This window comes from Heloderma suspectum, chromosome 1 (genome assembly GCF_057233095.1).
Source record: "Heloderma suspectum isolate Gila_16-S chromosome 1, 16-S_ref, whole genome shotgun sequence".
NCBI lineage: Eukaryota > Metazoa > Chordata > Lepidosauria > Squamata > Helodermatidae > Heloderma > Heloderma suspectum.
Window position 1 is genome coordinate 8,151,171 of NC_139458.1, and position 14,794 is coordinate 8,165,964.

At 50.5% G+C, this 14,794-nt stretch overlaps 1 long non-coding RNA gene across 1 annotated transcript; it reads left to right on the plus strand.

The window, feature by feature from the left end:
- The first annotated feature begins 1,026 nt into the window (after nucleotides 1-1,026).
- On the plus strand, nucleotides 1,027-10,957 carry LOC146356868 (uncharacterized). Its single transcript, XR_014786528.1, has 3 exons — nucleotides 1,027-1,197; nucleotides 2,999-3,135; nucleotides 10,116-10,957. It is a non-coding gene; the product is annotated as an uncharacterized LOC146356868 (long non-coding RNA).
- Nucleotides 10,958-14,794: the final 3,837 nt, after the last annotated feature.

The window sequence follows — 14,794 nt, forward strand, 5'->3', positions numbered from 1 at the left end:
CATGACAAGGGTGAAAGCTGTAAAGATTGTAAAGCGTGTGAAGCAAATCAAGAGGGCAATAGAAATGGTCTGACCGCGCAGAAAGCTCATGGTGCTGAGCCTCATGGCGGCAGATCTGCACCTTTCAAGCCCGCTGCAGGCCTGCGTTGAAGGGGCGGCAGGAACATCTGGGATTCCTCTAAGCAGCCCCAGCTGGGGGGGCGGGGCGGGGAGTAATGCATATGCTGTGCTAAGCCGAAAACACATCCTCTCGGGGGTGTCGGGTTCGCTCTGCTCTCCTCGCCTTCCTCAGAGCGTGCCAGCGACGACGGCAGCACCTGCAGCTGCAGATGAGTGGCCTCTTGGCAGCTGATGGGTCCAGATGCCAGACCCTCGGGTGTTATTTTTTCCAGCAGGAACATCTGGGTCTTGAGCGGAGCTCCCTGCTGGCACCTGAGACCACGGCTGTCTATTCTGGTGGTCTGGGAGCCGACTGCTGGCACGGAGAAGTCTTGGCTGCCAAAAGACCATTCTATAAAGGAAAAAACTCTCTCTCTTTCCCCCTCCTCACTGGAGAGGTGACAACAGGGCCTACCAGCATTTTCCGGGAGGTTCACGCAGCTAGAATGTTTTGTAGAATGCACGGAATGTTCCGTCCACCTGGCCCCTGACCTTTTCAGAGCACACTATTATTGCCAGAAGGAAGCCTTGCTTGGATTTATTCTTTAACAACGTGCAATCTCACTTCCTTATTTATTTGTTTGTTTATAAATAAAAAAGACATTCTCATCTTCCTTTAAATGCATGAAGGATAATAAAATCCGTGTGGCTTACCACACACCGTCCCATAGTACAAAGATGTGACACGTGCGCAGCAAGCCCAAGGAAACAAGAACACGAAAAGAATGAAGGCGTCTGTCAAACAGGTTACAGTGCATCCTTGTTCTGTTGGGAATATGGCGACCTCATCTGCAAGTTCCAGGAAGGGGGCAGTGTTGCAGTTAGGCTAGCTGCTTGAGGCATGGGGATTTGGGCATAGCTAGTCTTAGGATCTCTATAGCCTACATTGGTTTCCTGCTCCTCCCCTTCGATCTTCCAGCATAGCTGGGGGCACATGGCTTGCTCTCTTGCTCCTGCCTGTGTAATGGATCACAAAATGGACTGAGCAAACTTCTTTTGAAACCCTATGCTGTCCTGCACTTGTGTATGCAAGAACCTGTGAGTAGACCATTTTACCTTTCCTTCCCCAAAAGAATGGTGTGGTCTCCTTTTTTTAAGCCTTCTGTGTGCATGTCGGACCGTTCTGCCTTTTGCTTTTCTCTGACAGCTGCCGTCTCACCAGGAGGCAGCCAGCGATACCAAATAAGTCCCATCATGTTCTAGGGCAGGGGTGGGGAACCTCTTTCCACCTGAGGGCCATATTCTATTTCAGGGAAGCTCTCGGGGGCTGCATCCCAGTAGTGTGTGTGGGCTGCGAAGGCAAAAAGGGTGGGGACAAAAAGACCAGCATATTTTGGCTTGAAGCCCTTCCAGGAACGAAGCACTAAGAGAGACACCACCAAACTACCAGCAGTCAGGGGAAAGGGGAAGAGGCCAGGGGAAGGGGACGTGGTCATTTGGGAACCCCAGGAGGGCTGGATTTGGCCCCTGTGCCTGAAGTTTTGCACCCCTGTTCTAGGGTCTGTTTCTCACATTACACAGCAACAAACTGCAGCTGGCCCTTGAATGAACATCACCGGGGAGACCCAGCCAATCCCCCCTCTTCTCATGATCCACATGTTTTCGAGCAAGTGTTTGCCAAATCCAGGGCCAAAGTCAGGTTGGTGTCATGATGGCAGCCATGTTTATCTGCTGACAAGCAGGTTCCCATATATATATTTTACAATGAATGGGGGGTTGCTTTATATGTGAAGGAGACAGTGACAGGAAGACGCAGAAGACAGCCGTACCCATCACATCTCATTTGGTCCTCACTCTTGACATATTTAAGAGGTACACCTAAGCTTATTTAACTGTAAACTTGAACACACACACCATCATGTGTGAAAAGTCTCCCTGGGTCATGAAAAGCCTGCTTGAATAAAAGGTTTCCCCTCTGCCTCTTTAAAAAATACCCTACTGTTGCACTCTGGAAAGTATCTCTGGGGAGGAAACTCTATAAAACTGGGGCTGCTGCTGAGAAGGCCCTGTCCAGTTCTGAAATGATGGGCTTTTCTCCCCCTCCCCCACCCTTATTTCAATGTCTGCCCATTTCTTTATTTATTATGTTTCTATACTGCCCAATAGCCAAAGCCCTCTGGGCGGATCACAACCATTTTATGGCCCCTAGTGATCCTTAAGATCAAACTAAACCACCTTCAGAGTTAAACATTTCATGTGCCCTTAGAAGAGCATCATGCAAACTTAGGGAGGTGGCCAAGTTCTCAGCTGCCTGTTCCTTGGGGGTGCATCCTGTTCCCATTAGCGGCCAGTCAGCCACATGTCCGTGCGGTTCACCATTACACCTGGGCGAGGAAGGTGATGGTCTCCCCAGCACACCGCCCCCATACATGGAGGTTGTGCTTGGCTATTATGGCCAATGGCTCCTCTAACAGACTCCGCTTCTTCCACAGTTCTGTCGTGTCCTCCTTTAAAGCAGTCAAGGTGAGTGGCAATCACCACACCTTGTGGCGGGGCGTTCCACAGATCAGCAGTCGATGGATTTGCTGCCAGCCATGTTCCCTTCATTTCAGAGCCTTCAAGGAATCTTGGGGTGCAGTAGAAGAGTTTTCTTTACCAGTCACATCAACAAAGACACTGGAGGGGGGGAAACACACGCACATGCATTTCGAGTCAGAATTTTCCCTCCCAGGCAATTCCTCTGCATTCTGGTGGAAAGAAAAAAGAGGCCAGCAGGGCCCACTAGATGGCACTGAAACCCATCCTCTGACTGTGACCAGATGCTGGAAGCAAGATGCATGTGTGCGCGTGTGCGTTTTACATTGCTGCAATTAAACTTTTGTCACTTAATTTCCTTCAGGAGCCCAGTTATTCAAACCATATGCCTCGAGTGTGGAACGCCCTCTCCCCTGCTGGTTGTCAGCTTTCAGTGTGGGCAGGGACAGAGCCACGAAGTGGGAAGCCATCGTCTCTCAGCCTCAATTGCCTGCCTGCCAGGTGAGGATAATCCTGACCTCCCTTAGAGAGGAAACGGCTGCAAGGATTACGGGAGTGTGGGGCATGGAAGGGCTGTAGCTCAGTGGGAAAGCCCCTGCTTGGCATGCAGGAAGTCCTAGGTTTGATCCCTGCCATCTCCATGTAGGGATGGAAAATCTCCTGCCTGAAGCCCTGGAGAGCTGCTGCTGCCAGGCAGTGTTGACAGTACTGGGCTAGATGGGCCAGGGGACTGACTTGGCATGATGCAGCTTCCAGTGACCCTAGAGCATGCCAGATTATAGTGGGTGTCGGGGGAGCATAGAATTGTTGTTGTTCAGTCATTCAGTCGTGTCTGACTCTTCGTGACCCCATGGACCATAGCACGCCAGGCCTTCCTGTCCTCCACTCTCTCCCAGAGCGTGCTCAAGTTCATATTCATTGCATCGGTGATGCTATCTAGCCATCTCATCCTCTGCCATCCCCTTCTCCTTTTGCCTTCAGTCTTTCCCAGCATCAGGGTCTTTTCCAGAGAGTTTTCTCTTCGCATTAGGTGGCCAAAATATTTGAGCTTCAGCTTCAGTATCTGTCCTTCCAATGAGCACTCAGGGTTGATTTCCTTCAGGATGGACTGATTTGACCTCCTTGCAGTCCAGGGGACTCATAAGAGTCTTCTCCAGCACCACAGTTCGAAAGCATCAATTCTTCAGCGCTCAGCCTTCCTTATAGTCCAGCTCTCACAGCCATACGTTACTACTGGGAAAACCATAGCTTTGTCGGCAAGGTGATGTCTCTGCTTCTTACTATGCTGTCTAGGTTTGCCATAGCTTTCCTCCCAAGGAGCAAGCGTCTTTTAATTTCATGGCTATAGTCACCGACTGTGGTGATCTTGGAGCCCAAGAAAATAAAATCTGTCACTGCTTCCATTTCTTCCCCTTCTATATGCCAGGAAGTGATGGGGCCAGATGCCATGATCTTCGGTTTTTTAATGTTGAGTTTCAAACCAGCTTTTGCACTCTCCACTTTCACCCTCAACAAGAAGCTCTTTAGATCCTCTTCACTTTCTGCCATTAGGGTGGTATCGTCTGCATATCGGAGGTTGTTGATAATTCCCCGGCAATCTTAATTCTGACCTGTGATTCATCCAACCCGGCGTTTGTCATGATGTACTCTGCATATAAATTAAATAAGCAGGGTGACAATATACAGACTTGTACTCCTTTCCCAATTTTGAACCAATCGGTTGTTCCATATCCGGTTCCTATTGTTGCTTCTTCTTGTCCCTCATACAGTTTTCTCAGGAGACAGGTAAGGTGGTCTGGTACTCTTTAAGAATTTGCCAGAGTTTGTCGTGATCCATACAATCAACGGCTTTAGCATAGTCAATGAAACAGAAATAGACGTTTTTCTGGAATTCTCTTGCTTTCTCCATGATCCAGCGAATGTTGGCGATTTGATCTCTAGTTCCGCTGCCTCTTCGAAACCCCGCTTGTACTTCCAGTAGTTCTCGGTTCACATACTGCTGAAGCCTAGCTTGTAGGATTTGGAGCATCACCTTGCTGGCATGTGAAATGAGCGCAATTGTATGGTAGTTTGAACACGCTTTGGTGTTGCCCTTCTTTGGAATTGGAATGTAAACTGACCTTTTCCAGTCTTGTGGCCACTGTTGAGTGTTCCAAATTTGTTGGCATATTGAGTGCAGCACTTTAACAGCATCATCTTTTAGGATTTTAAATAGCTCAGCTGGAATACTGTCATCTCCGCTAGCTTTGTTGTTACTAATACTTCCTAAGGCCCACTTGATTTCACTCTCTAGGATGTCCGGCTCAAGTTCAGTGACTGGACATTAAGATCTTTCCTGTATAGTTCTTCTGTGTATTCTTGCCACCTCTTCTTAATCTCATCTGCTTCTGTTAGGTCCCTGCCTTCTTTGTCCTTTATCATGCCTGTCTTTGCACAAAATGTTCCCTTGATATCTCTGATTTTCTTGAAAAGATCTCTAGTCTTTCCCATTCTATTGTTTTCCTCAATTTCTTTGCATTGTTCATTTAAGAAGGCCTTCTTGTCTCTCCTGGCTGTTCTCTGGAACTCTGCATTCAGCTGGATATATCTTCCCCTTTCTCCCTTGCTTTTTGCTTCCCTTCTTTCCTCAGCTACTTGTAAAGCCTCATCAGACAGCCACTTTGCTTTCTTGCATTTCTGTTTCTTTGGGATGGATTGAGTTGCTGCCTCCTGAACAATGTTACGGACATCCGTCCATAGTTCCTCAGGCACTCTGTCTGTCAGGTCTAATGCCTTAAATCTATTCATCACCTCCACTGTACATTCATAAGGGATATGATTTAGGTTATATCTGAATGGTTTAGTGGTTTTCCCTACGTTCTTCAATTTAAGCCGAAATTTTGCAAGAAGCAGCTCATGATCTGAGCCACAGTCAGCTCCAGGTCTTGTTTTTACTGACTGTATGGAGCTTCTCCATCTTTGGCTGCAAAGGACATAATCAATCTGATTTCGATATTGACCATCTGGTGATGTCCATGTGTAGAGTCGCCTCTTGTGCTGTTGGAAAAGAGTGTTTGCTATGATCAGCGTGTTCTCTTGGCAAAACTCTATTAGCCTTTGTCCTGCTTCATTTTGTACACCAAGGCCATGCTTGCCTGTTATCCCGGTGATTTCTTGACTTCCTGCTTTAGCATTCCAATCCTCTATGATGAAGAGGACATCTTTTTTTGGTGTTAGTTCTAGAAGGTGTTGTGGGTCTTCATAGAACCGATCGACCTCAGCTTCTTTGGCCTCAGTGGCTGGGGCATAGACTTGAATTACTGTGATGTCGAATGGTTTGCCTTGGATTCGTACTGAGATCATTCTATCGTTTATGAGACTGTACCCCAGTACTGTTTTTCCCACCCTTTTGTTGACTATGAGTGGTACTCCATTTCTTCTAAGGGATTCTTGCCCACAGTAGTAGATATGATGGTCACCTGAATTAAATTCGCCCATGCTTGTCCATTTTAGTTCGGTGATTCCCAAGATATCGATGTTCAATCTTGCCATCTCATGTTTGACCACCTCCAGCTTACCTTGATTCATTGATCTGACATTCCAGGTTCCTAAACAATATTGTTCTTTACAGCATCAGATTTTCTTTTCACCACCAGACACATCCACAGCTGAGTGTCCTTTCGGCTTTGGCCCAGCCCCTTCACTCTTTCTGGCGCTACTTGGAAATTCCCTCTGCTCTTCCCCAGTAGTATATTGGACACCTTCCGACCTGAGGGGCTCATCTTCCGGCGTCATCTCTTTTAGCCCCTTCCATGGGGTTTTCTTGGCAAGAATACCGGAGTGGGTTGCCATTTCCTTCTCCAGTGGACCACATTTTGTCAGAACTCTCTGCCCTGACCTGTCCGCCTTGGGTGGCCCTGCATGGCATAGCTTATGGCTTCACTGAGTTACTCAAGCCCCTTCGCCACAGCAAGGCAGTGATCCATGAAGGGGGAGCATAGAATATTTCCCTTGAATTCAGTCTTGGGCCAAGGTGGCCATCTTGGGCAGTGGAGTTTGTTTGCCATGAAGGGCAATACAGGAGGCAGGCAGATTTGACCCATGGGCGTAAGCAGTGGCGTCCTGTAGGGATGTTGAAGGAACCTGTTCATGGGGCAGAGCTTGACAGGGGTTTTCAGTTCAGCCTCCCTGGCTTTTGTCTGTTTTCCACTAACAGGCCCAACTTAGTCTGCAGCAAGTCAGGCCCGGTTAGCAGATTTTCTGTGGTTTTTTATTTACACAAATTACAGCAGAACTTTGTGCAAATTTGCATCATGTGCATAGATTGCAGGACGTATGACCACAAGTTGTGCAAGTTGTGCAAATTTTGGCCACAATTTGCCCAAATTATGCAAGCCTGTGCAAATTTGAGGTGGGATTGGCACAAATCTCTATTTGCACAAATTGTGGCCAATGCTCCAAAAGAAATTGGCAGAAAGCCTCCAGAGTTTGGGGGAGACCTGTGGCTCGGCTTGCAAATGCCAGGCGAGGCGGGCACACCATGGAGCTCCCTCGAGCCCAAAGGGGCTGGATTCCCGCGCGACAGACATCCCTCACGTGGTGGCTCCACTGCAGCACTGTTCACAGCCATGGGTCAGGGCTCGCAGGGATGTTATCTGCCACTAAGGATGGTGGCGAAGTCTGGTTGGGGGCTCGACCTCGGCAAGTGCGGAGGGCCCCATTGAGCCACCATTCTGTGCAAAATGGTGGCTTGGCCTTTTCCATAAAGGCTGATTTTACATAAATGTTGCATAAATGGGCCTCTTTACGGCCACCATACATGCAAAATTGGTCTTTATGGAAAAGGCCAAGCCACCATTTTGTGTGGAAAAACAGCTCAGAGCAGGAGTGGGGCTCCCACAGACCATGCAGCAGTTCACTGCGTGCAGTGAGCAAGGTGAAATGGCTGGCGGGGGAGTGGCGAGCGGTTCACAGTGCAGATGGGGGTGAGTTCGGCCATCCCTATCTACCATGACCTCAGAATTCCCCAATCCTTCTGAGCTTACCTGCAATCCTCCCAGTAGCTGGGAGAAATGGATTTCTCTAGAACAAATTAGGCATGGCGGAGAATTCTGCCACGGATCTCAGTGAAGCCGAAATCCATGGTGGAACAAAGCCCCCCGCCCCCCCTGCGAAATGGGCCTGGAACGGAGTCTGCCTTTGTCGGCCGTTCTGGTGCTCCTCGAATGGCGGCCATGTCTGCAGCCGCCATTCGTGTCTTTCGAATGGCCGTGATAGGCTATGTAAATACTTATGTAGCCTATCACAGCTAATGCAGGGACGCCATTTGTGTCCCCGCTTTAGCTGTGATAGGCTACGTAAATATTTACGTCGCCTATCACAGCAAAAAAAGGGAACACAAATGGCGGCGGCTATGGTTGCCGCCATTTGCGTTCCCTTTTTTACCATGATAGGCTATGTAAATATTTAGCTAGCCTATCACAGCTAAAAAAGGGAACGCAAATGGCGGCTGCCGTAGCTGCCACCATTTGCGTTCCTTTTTTTTTTCCGTGATAGGCTACGTAAATATTTACGGCTAAAGCAGGAACGCAAATGGCGTAGGGGACGCCATTTGCGTCCCTGCTTTAGCTGCGTGATAGGCTATGTAAATATTTACGTAGCCTATCACGGGCTGGCGTAGGGACGCAAATGGCATCCCCTACACAGGACGCCATTTGCATCTGCAGCAGCTGGAGGCCCCACTGCGGGTTGGCCCGGCCAGTGGCTCCGCAGCCTGGCCGCGGAGCGGAGCCAGCCGGGCAGGATTCCGGGGGGGAGGAACAGATCGGCAGCCCCCTGTCGAGGATTCTGGGTGGAGGAACGGATTGCCTCCCCCCATCTGTGAAACCCGGAGGAGCCAGGTAAGCGGGGTTTTGTACACCCCTAGCACAAATATATTGTTTCCCATTGCAATGCAAAGTATTTTGGGTGGCTTGGTCTTGAATGGGCGATTAAGTCCCCTCAGCTTTACCAAAGACCTGCTCCTAGGGATGTAAGAAACTCACTTACCTTTTCGCGGAATTTTTCGCAGTGGGGGGGGGAGGTGCTCTGTCCCTCCCCACGGAATCCTCGACGGGGGGGGCAATCTCGTCCTTCCCCCCCGGAATCCTGCCTGGCCGGCTCCGCTCCGTGCCGCTATTTGCATCCAGACAGGCTGCTGTGATAGGCTACGTAAGTATTTACATAGCCTATCACGGCTAACACCCCCCCAAAAAAACCCAGCATACGCAAATGGCGGTGGCTACGGCAGCCACCATTTGCGTTCCCTATTTTTCGCCGTTCTAGCCTATGTAAATATTTACGTAGGCTATTATGGCGAAAAAAAGGAGAATGCAAATAGCGTAGTGGGCACTATTTGCATTCCTTTTTTTTCTCACCGTAATAGCCTATGTAAATATTTATGTAGGCTAGAACGGCGAAAAATGGGGAACGCAAATGGCGGACGCCGTAGCCACCGCCATTTGCATTCGCTGGGTTTTTTGTGGGGGGGGTTTAGCCGTGATAGGCTATGTAAATACTTACGTAGCCTATCACAGCTGCAAGGACGCCAATGGCGGCCGCAGCAGCCCGGCTGCGGCCAGCCAGAAAACCAGGCGCCGGAGCCGCCGCTGCTGGAACCGCCGTCGCTGCCGCATCTGCCGCATCCGCGGATAAGGTAAGTTCCGTCCCTGGGGATTCCACGCAGGGCGGGGAGGAGGCCATTCCACCACGGATGCCGAGGGGCCGGATTCTAAAGAATCCCGCCTCACTGCAATCCGTGGCGGAATTCTCTGCCATCCCTACCTGCTCCTGGTGGAGATGCAAACTGCTAGAACTGGTTTGTTGTTCTGGATCAATCCAACTGCCTGCATTTTGGACTCTCCTTGAGGGCGTGGCTATGGGGACTGCCATGAGGAACACCTGCGCTTCCACACTGACCACTGCGCCACTAGGCGCAAACATGTGCCCCATTAGCAATGAGCAGATGTGCCACCTGGGTTTTCTGCACTCAGACCCCAGCATATCCCGGGCCCGCTCCAGTCTCTCCAAGGCCTCTCTGTGGTGAGAACTGATTGTGTGCTGAAGCTCGCCATGGGAGATGCCCCATCCTCACTGCAACATCACAGGCCTCATGGGGATGGAGGTCCTGCAGCAGGGACTGGAGATGCTCCACAGGAAGCCTCAGTGTGCTTCTGGCTCCCCAGATGGAGTAGACTATCTCCTTGTGAAGGTGGCCCACTTCACTGAATACAGTCCTCTGTTTGAAGGTGTCCTCTGTAGGAAGAGCCACCCAGTTTACAGGTCAACAACCCTAAGGAGGGAGATCAGGGGTCCTGAAGTTGCCCCTCCGCAGTGGACACCTGGACAGGAGGCTGAGCAGCAGACACCCAGGTCCCCGGGTCGCCGTTGTCTTTACTGTGGTGAGCGGCATTGAGCTTCCCATTTAAATTCCAGCAGTGATCTCTACTTATTTTTATGTTTAGGTATTTAAAATTTTCCTTGGCCACCTTTCAGGGCAGGAGCCCTCCCAAGGCAGCAACAAAACTCACATGAAGAAAACCGATGCGGGAGCAAGCATTCTAAAAAGCAGGTAGCAGCAGCAGAAGACAAAACTTACCACACACAACTGCGGCTGCAACTCAGTCTGATAACACACAATCAGGGGAAGGCCAGAGTAAAGCAGCACGTTTCCAGGGCCCAAATTTGCATATATTTCCATATACCAATATATATTAATATGTGCAGATTTTATGCAAATGCGAGTCCCCTTTTGTACTCTTCTTTGTGTCATTTCCTCTTTTCTGGCAAGGCCTAACTGGCCACCCAGCTCCTTACACTTGGATCTTAACTGTTTGAATCCGCACACAGTAACCTGAGGGCGAAAAGGGATTGTTGCTTTTTCAAAAATATTTTTGTTTAAGTCAGCACTGCCACAACCACACAAACACTGAGGTACTGGACAGATGGAGGCGATTTGAAAGCAAGCTGAAATCAATTACAGATTTAGCTTGTGACATGCTTATGAAGATTTTTCAAAGGCGGCCTCGACTTCTTTATTGGGAGAAAAATTGTCCGGTAGATGAAACTGGTCCCAGATTCTCCCTATGGGTTGTATCCAATGGTGCCCATCCACTGGCAAAATGGACACCACCGGTGGAATGGATTCCTCCTTCCCTTCTGCACGGAAGTATTATTTAGTAATGTTCGAATGGCAATTAGCAGAGGAAAAACAAAAAGGCGAAACAGAATGAGTGTTTACCAGTCTCAAATGCACACAGGTTATCTTAGAATAATAAAAGTAGACCACACCCTTCTTCAGTGAAGGAAAGAAAACAGTTTTACTCACAAATATTCTTGCATATACAATGCAGGTACACTGCAGAGTTGCAAAGGAGTTTGTTCCATCCATTTTGTGTTCCATTACACCAGCAGGAGCGAGAGAGAAAACACATCTGCTCCTAGCAATGGTCGAAGTCAGGGGGAGAGAAGGAAGGGGAGGAGCAAAAGGAAGAAATCACAGGAAACCATACTGTAGGCCATAGAGTTCCTGAGGCTAGCTGTGGTCAAAATTCCCATGAACTAACTACCTGCAACACTGCCCCCTTCCAGTAACTTGCAGACAAAGTTGCAGTGTTCTCAACACTGCAGTCCACATTATGACCCCCCAGATCTGCTCCGGAGGGTTGGGGGACCCTCCAAAGCAGATTTGGAGAGAAGATTGGGGGCAGTTGGAGGGGGGAGGAGAAGAAGGGGAAGTCCTATTGTGCAAGCAGAAGTTTGCTCGTGTGACATTGGATATGGCCCTATGATACATAGCTGGCTCTGGGATTGTGGGACAGTTGTAGTCCAAAACATCTGGCGGATGCCTGGTTGGGGGAGGCTGCCCCCCCACATTGACTGGGGGTGATTCTCCAGGGTTTCAAGCCAGAGCCTTTCCCTGCCCCACCTGAGGACGTGGGGAACTGAACTGGGGACTTTCTGGATGCAAAGCAGATGCTCTACCACTGAGCTGCAGCACTTTGCCCCTTGTGGAGGACTCACATCCGAGCCTGGCAGGAAGAAATGGGTTCCTGGCCCGAGGCACCCCCGCAGGCTTCACTTCAAGCTGGAGGAATGGGGTTAAAGAGCAAAATGGCCCCCTGAATTACGCTGCCCCATTTGCAGCGGGTGAATTTAGAAGGGCTGGCTAGGTGCTTGTGGCAGGGGCATGGTTCTGAGCCCCCCAAATGGTTTCAAGGGCGAGGGGGTGTTTACCATGGCAGCCGCTGCGGCTTCTCCCATACTTCTGCCAACAGCCTTGTCAGCGGTGAGTAGGGATGGATCGGCTCAACTCCGTCCAGGTGCAGGGGAGCTCGACAAGCCCCCACTTGCGCGGCCTGGACCCACACGGTGAGCCTCCCTGCTCATCCAGCCCCATCTACCGAGCCGCCCCTCCTTTGTGCCGAGGAGTCCAGCAGTCAAGCCCTTGTCCACACAGGGGCTTTGTGCGCACAAGGGCTTGCTTGCCAGAGTCCTTGGCGCCACACACGCCCCAAGCATCCTAGTTGAAAGGAGCAGGACGAGTCCTCGACGTTGCGCTCCCCCCAAGCCCTCTTGCCATCTCCTCCTTGCGAGGAGACAGCAAAAGTGGTGGGGGCGCATGCAGCACTGACAACTCTGGGCTGCTTCCGGCCACTCGCTGAGCTCCAGGGTGTCTGGCAACCGGGTCCATCAGCACCCCGCGGCTCGGCGAGTGGGGGGCGGGGGCCAGGCATGGGGGAGTTCACTGGCCTCCTGGACCAAACTGGACACTAGCAGCAGGAGGCGCGCTCTGGCCACGGGGCTGCCCCGAGACATTTTGCTGCCTGAGGCAAAGAACAAGATGGAGCCCCTCCCAGTCAGTGCATAAGAGCCCACTGGACAGGCCGTTGACTCTTGCTTCTGTACGGGAGATGTGTGAGCGTCCTCCTCGGCACCTGAAGGCAGCAGGCCAGCGTGGGGGGTGCAAGGGCAGGCCACTTGGCCCACAGATCTCCTCCAACCCCTTGCTGCCACCCCCCCAGCATGTGCCACCCGAGGCGACTGCCTCGCTCTGCCCGATAGAAGGGCTGGCCCCGTTTGGCCACTGCCGCCATACTGGGCCACTCTGGGGAGGAAGCCTGTTAGGAGCAGCCGCCACTCTGCTGCCGCGGCCGCTGCCCGGAGGGCAGCTGGCTCCTCAGCTGTCGAAAAGAAAGAAAAACGTTGAAAGGGAGCCACTGTGGCAGCCAGCGCAAAACAGCAATGGGAGGAGTTGCTGCACCCTACGGGGGAAAGACCGAAGGCTGAGCCTGATGCCTCCTCCATCGACGGCATGCGCTTTGCCACCGAGCCCCAGGGTGGCCACATGTCCTCTGTTGCAGAGGACAGTCCTCGATCAGAAGGCTGCCAGGGGACTGTCCTCCATCTTCAAGGCATCCTCTGTTTGAAGGGCTCTCCAGTCCAAGTCCAGTTCACAGACAAAGAACCAAGAAAACAGAAAGAGGTGAGCGCCCAAAATAGATCACAAAGAAGAGAAACGGGTTCTCAGGCTGCAAAAACACATTTATTGTAGGAAGCCCAACATGTTTCCGACTTTTTTCCTTATTTCTAGGCCTTCTTCAGGGGGCTGTGCCATTAATGGTGAGAAAATTTACAAATAGCACAACACACATAATTAAAACATTACTGCAGTACAAATCACCACAGGGGCTAATGCATATATAACACTATTTTTAAAACCATAATAAAACCTGCTTTATTACTAAGAATAACATATAAGCTCATAGTTACTAAAAAAAAGAAGTCTGCAGAATTTTTTCAGCAAAAGATTGTCTCCTGTGTCAATCTACTGGTGACTGGAAAAGATGTTTCTTGGATCTCATCTAATACTCTTTAGTCCATTTTTTCTAGCTCTGTCAGGTGTTTCCACGCTGATGTAATCTAGCCAAGGTCTCAAAACTGAACTGTACTGCAGTAGCTAGGGAGTGTGTGTAAACCACCCACAGGGCATAAGTAAGGACAGTGTGGGCCTCCGATTCCATCCGGGAATCCAGCGGAAGCCCCTGCCCACACTCCTGAGCTCCACTGACTGAGTCCCTGTCCCTGCTCGCCCCCTGCCTATGCTTGGCAAGTGGCCCGCACTCACCCCAGGGGCCTCGTCGAGCTCCATGGTCACCATTTTTTGAAAGATAAAATGGTGATTGCAAAAATGCACATTTTTGCGAATGTGCATATTTGTACATGCACAGAAATGCACATTTTGCAAATGTGCATATTTGAGTACACGTGGAAATGCACATTTTTGCAAAACTGTGCATTTTCACACTTGCCATTTTATTTTTCAAAAAATGGCAAATGCGGAGCTTGGCGAGGCCGCCGGGGTGAGTGGGGGCTGCTCACAAAGTGGAGGAGGGGCTCGAGCTGGGTCCAGGGACTGGTGAGCAGGGGCAGGGGCTGGGCGGGCACCCAGAGTACCCAGACAGGGGTGGGTTTCCACATCCCTAGTCATAAAAGTGGTAAAAATTGTATGTCTTCATTTAGGCCACATGGAGAGAGAGTGTCTGTCCTCTGTTCTGAAGGCATTCTCTGTTGGGTTGCCCAGTCCAGTTTAAAGATAAAGAACCCTCAGAAGGAAGTATGGGTGGGCGGATCACTCACCATCTGTTGTGCGACGGTGTCCGCAGGGGGGGAGGCAATCCATTCCTCCCCCCCCCCGGAATCTGTCCAGGCCAGCTCTGCTCTACCTCGATCCTGTGGAGCCAGCTGCCAGCTCCATTTCGCTGGCAAACGTCGATACGGCCGGCAGCCATTGCTGTGCCGTATCGCTGTAAGTCTCTGGATGCAAATGGCATAGTGGGCGCCATTTGCAGCCATAAAGCTGGTAGATTAGCCTAAATGTCGCTATTTACGGCTGCATTTGGGTTAATCCACCAGCTTTATGGCTGCAAATGGAGTCCACTATGCCATTTGCGTTCCTGTTCATGCGATAGGCTATGCAAATATTTGCGTAGCCGATCATGTCAAAAAATAGGGATGCAAATAGAACAGTCATAGAAACATAGAATAGTAGGGTTGGAAGGGGCCTACAAGGCCACTGAGTCCAACCCCCTGCTCAATGCAGGAATCCAAGTCAGAGAGCATCCCTGACAGATGGCTGTCCAGC